This window comes from Armigeres subalbatus, unplaced genomic scaffold (genome assembly GCF_024139115.2).
Source record: "Armigeres subalbatus isolate Guangzhou_Male unplaced genomic scaffold, GZ_Asu_2 Contig338, whole genome shotgun sequence".
NCBI classification, from domain to species: domain Eukaryota; kingdom Metazoa; phylum Arthropoda; class Insecta; order Diptera; family Culicidae; genus Armigeres; species Armigeres subalbatus.
In genome coordinates, this window is record NW_026943084.1 from 1 (window position 1) to 5,351 (window position 5,351).

General features: G+C 33.4%; 1 long non-coding RNA gene across 1 annotated transcript; it reads right to left on the minus strand.

Moving 5' to 3' along the window:
- Positions 1-2,553: 2,553 nt before the first annotated feature.
- Positions 2,554-3,289, minus strand: LOC134204016 (uncharacterized). The gene is made up of 3 exons (XR_009977753.1): positions 3,204-3,289; positions 2,750-2,863; positions 2,554-2,672 (listed from the first exon to the last, which is right to left on the minus strand). It is a non-coding gene; the product is annotated as an uncharacterized LOC134204016 (long non-coding RNA).
- Positions 3,290-5,351: the final 2,062 nt, after the last annotated feature.

Sequence of the window (5,351 nt, forward strand, 5' to 3'; positions counted from 1 at the left end):
GTGATTTATGACCGTGTAATGATTAGGCTGGATTTATTCGAATTTGAAAGCAGCGTTAGCAAAGTAGTTTGTTTTAATTTTTTGATACTTCGTTACATTTAAAATCAGACATTTTGTCAGTTTTGCTTTGAATCGTTAATGGGGCCGTTCAGAAACCATGTGGTTATGTAGGAGAGGAAGGGGGATTATAACGATAAACCACATGGGGGAGGCGGGGGTTAGCTCTCGAACCACGTGTGTTTTTTTTCACGCAAAACGCTTTTGGTGAATTACAATAGCGGTGTGAAAAATACAAATCAATAAGCAAAGCGCATCTTTAGATCCTATTTCCATAAAAAAGAAAAAAAAAACAGTTGCGATTCAGTCAATCAGAAAGTATTTTGGGATGTAACCAACGCACAGTGGTGCGTTTGGCTAAAATCGTGAACTTTTTATTTTACCACTTCAGGGTGTTATTTTTTGGCATCGGTGTCTTTGGGAATAAATTTTAGAAAAATATGGCGCATCGAATGACGAAAAGTTGTAGTTCCAATTTTTGCCACAGGTGGCGCTGCAAAATGTAACTTCTTTAATAAACGATTTTTAAATATGGTGTCTTTGGCAAAGGTGTAGTGTAATTTATTACGAATTTTATTGCTGAAGACACCGAGTGTCCATCTATCATCGTTTTTGAAATACGGGCGTTTTTTATGGACAGACCCTAAAAAACAGTATTTAAAGATATTTTCGAAACTAACAGTTTCAGGTCAATACAATGTTCTACAAAAATGTATATATAATCAAAATAGACCACTTTCTGGAAGAAACCAGGGATGTTTTTTGCAAACATGACTTGTTATCGGCGATTTAGGGTCGAAAATAGTGATATTTGAAGACTTCATATGCAACAGAGGGGCAAATTGGGGCAAGGAAATCCCCACAGGGTTTTAAATATCTGATCTGTAGTTTCATATGCATTAATTCTGTCTGTCTCCACGTGTATCCAAACAAGTATTTCTAAATTTCATAAATCGACATTTTCAACTGATATTTATATAATAATTGAGATTTCACCACACTGCATACAACGCTGTTGAATGTTAATGTCAAAAGAAGTGCAGCGTGAAGCTATTTTTTTGTTCTCTTCATCCAATCATTTCACACAATGCAATTCTGACGTCATACGCTACTTAGGGATGTCGTAAAATCCCGAATAATCGATTAGTAACTAATCGATTACTCTTTATTCTTATTGAATCGATTCATCGCTGGGTAATAATCGATTTAAAATTAATCGATTATCACAACGATGAACCGATTAATCTAAGTAATCGAATAATTTGCGACATCTCTATAACGCTAAGCGAGAGAATGAATGAGTTGACACCTTAACATTATACACTTAACAATGAATCCCAAGCAGTAGCTGGTTTTCTACCCACCAACTGCCAGCATTCAGGTGCTATCATATACATACATTTCAATTAATCGATTAATCGAATTATTTTGAATCGATTACTTACCAACGGTTAATCGATTCAATAATCGACAAGAATCGAGAATAATTGATGAGTTACTAATAGATTAATCGGGAATTAACGACATCTCTAAGAAGTCGCAAATTAATCGATTAATCGATTCATCGTTGTGATAATCGATTAATTTTAAATCGATTACTACCCAACGATGGATCGATTCAATAATCGACAAAAATAAAGAGTAATCGATTAGTTACTAATCGATTATTCGGGATTTTACGACATCTCTAGGAGCGTATGACGTCAGATTTGCATTTTGTGAAATGATTGGATGAAGAGAACAGAAAACCAGCTTCACGCTGCACTTCTTTTTACATTAACATTCAACAGCGTGGTATGCAGTGTGGTGAAATCTCAATTATTATATAAATATCAGTTGAAAATGTCGATTTATGAAATTTAGAAATACTTGTTTGGATACACGTGGAGACAGACAGAATTATATGCATATGAAACTACAGACCAGATATTTTAAACCCTGTGGGGATTTCCTTGCCCCAATTTGCCCCTCTGTTGCATATGAACCCGGATAAAAAATATGATTAGAATATTATAAATTTTACTGTTACATCACCATGTAAAACATAGAAATTACCATTGAATGTAATGGAACTTTAACAACTAAATCACATCAGAGACAATTGTTTTCCACGATTAAATTAATGGTAAATGGGACTTTTACAATAAAAAAGGGGGGTTGTTATGTATCTTTACAATAAAAAAATCGAAAAATTTTCATACAAAATTCAGAGCAAAACAATTGATTTAACGGTTCTTCAATGGGATGATTTCGAAGGCTAAAACAATAGAAAACAATGTGTTTCAAATGTTTTTTCTCAAATTTTTTTTATTGTTTTACAGTAGAAATACAATGGGATTTTAAATAAATTTCACTTCAATCTCGACTTCAATTTTACAATAAAAATACAATTCAATTTATTTTTGATTTAATTTCAATTCAGTTTTAATTTAATTTCAATTTGACTTTAGTTCAATTTGTGTTCGAATTAAAATTAAAATTATATTGGTATTGGTATTGTTAAGTGCGTTAACTGCTATTCAGACCGGGATTCATAAACGTAGATTTCAGTCGCCAATGATGCAACCGGCTATACTCACTGAAGCCGCTGTAACTAATGCTGCTCGCATTTTTTCCTGTGGAAGACGTAAATTATAAGATCATGTCAGGTTTCTTACAAAAAGTATAAGCCGAGAAGAAAAACAAAAGTTACCTGTTTAATTTTTTATTGTATCCCGTTGGTGATATAGCTCGATGATAGTCGCCGAACGATATTGAATCATCAGGGATGGTGGCATGCAGCAGTGTTTTATCATTAATTCAATTTCTGAAAAGGAACAAGGATACATATTAATAAAAAAAATCTGCGAACTGCTTCGGCGGTGTAAATCAAGGGACCCCTTCCTGAAGGTCTTTCACGTAAAAAACAATAATGTTACTAGGCACATACATTCCAAAACTTATACTTTTCATTAACTTATTAATGTTATTGCTTTTTAGTATCATCAGATCATTCATCAGATGGCATAATGAATTAGTGTATTGATATTTTCGAATAGGTTGTTGCTTATAAGGTTTTAAATTATAAGTTTTTTTCTTTACGTGTTGAAAGATTTATCCCACCTCAAAATGATCCGGTATATATAGATACCTTGATAGATACTCACCACGGTACAGCGGGAAATGATCGGCCGTTGCTTGCTCGCAGAATCAGTATTGTCGGCGTAGCATCAACTTAGAATTCGGAAGTCGGACTTCCGAACCGAACTTTCTTCCGAAATTTTATCTGTCAAACTAATTGATGTGTTGTTTAGCGCATCTTTAGGCAAATCCAGCGCACTACTTCCGAAGTTGGGAGAAAATCTGTATCTGGATCTGTATCTGGAGAAAAATCCAACTTCGATATAAAAAGCGTACTAACTTTGTACCGGATAGACGATTATAAAAGGAACACTTCGTTTACTTCGTCTTCTCACTAATCACAAACAAAATTGTACACGCTCATCTAAATCCAGTCATTCTCCAAGTAAAATTAAAAGTGAAAGATTTTGTTCCTTTGAATTTTTAAATTTAAATTGATCAGAACATGAATATTTCAAGACCTGCAATTAAAACATATATTTGAAAATCGGTAGAATTTTCATGTAACTATGAAAGTTATTGTTATTTTATTGTTTTCAATTGTTATTCCATCAACATAATGAATCAATGAAATATTCTCAAATTATATTTTTATTTTCTTTAAAACGGATTATCTGATCACCGAGATGGAATACTTTTATAATTTGTTTAATTTTTGGATGAGCAATATAAAACATAAGCGAACAACTAAAATATTATAGAATGTATCGGTCACATTTAAATGTATTGTACTTTTAAAGTAAGTACAATAAAGGATTTTTACAACCGTGAAAAATCTACAATAAAAATACAATAGATTGTATTATTTACCATACAACCAATTGAATTCCAATGGATCATACCATACAAGGAACTGTAAATTTTTATCCGGGAAGTCTTCAAATATCACTATTTTCGACCCTAAATCGCCGATAACAAGTCATGTTTGCAAAAAACATCCCTGGTTTCTTCCAGAAAGTGGTCTATTTTGATTATATATACATTTTTGTAGAACATTGTATTGACCTGAAACTGTTAGTTTCGAAAATATCTTTAAATACTGTTTTTTAGGGTCTGCCCGTATTTCAAAAACGATGATAGATGGACACTCGGTGTCTTCAGCAATAAAATTCATAATAAATTACACTACAACTTTGCCAAAGACACCATATTTAAAAATCGTTTATTAAAGAAGTTACATTTTGCAGCGCCACCTGTGGCAAAAATTGGAACTACAACTTTTCGTCATTCGATGCGCAATATTTTTCTAAAATTTATTCCCAAAGACACCAATGTCGAAATAACATCCTGAAGTGGTAAAATAAAAAGTTCACGATTTTAGCCAAACGCACCACTGTGCAACGTTTTAAAAAACTCCGCTACGCCACGGCACCGCCGCAGATGGTTTTTGGGGTTTTTGGACTCACGCCGCCGACACTTTTGCATCAGCGCACTACTGCTACTATTTCGTAAAAGTTTTTTTATATCTTTATTAGCGAGACGTTCAGCCCAAGACTGGCTCGTCTCGAATGTTTTTACGGAAATAAAAAAAAAATCTCAAGAAGAAACTTGAATAGAATCTCTTGTGGATACCGTGGGGCATTGTAATCCGTACAGTTAAGCACCTTAGTACATGAAAAAGTCATTAGAAAATAGGAATCGAATGTGAATAAAACGTTTGTCATTGACACAGAAGTATGAAGGCATCTATCTTTGAATTGTTTCACTCATTAAAAACTACGACAAACATGATAAAATAATTATTAAAATCTACTACTCCTGACTCGAAATCCGTCCACCGTGGACGGATTTCGAATCAAAGGATCAAAATCCGTACAGCCTTTTTTTTAACCAAATATTTAAATTGAAGCAGTCTGATTGACTAAACTATCACTGTGAATAGTTCGATACGCACCTTGAGAAGCGATCCCTTCGGTTTGTATTCCGCTCATCTTATTCAATGATTCGCAATTAGCATTTAAAACACAGTTACTTTTGGTGCAATTATGATCTACCCGAAAACAAAATTGCGGCAAAAACTCCGCTTATGGTGGGTAGCGATTTGTTTTTGATTTTTGTTGTTTTAATTTCAAAGCCTTTTTCCATTTCTATGCCCTAAAAGCTTACTGTCAAGTATCTGAACAGGATAAGATAAATTATTTCTACATTAATTACCTTTAACCCCCTTTAATTTA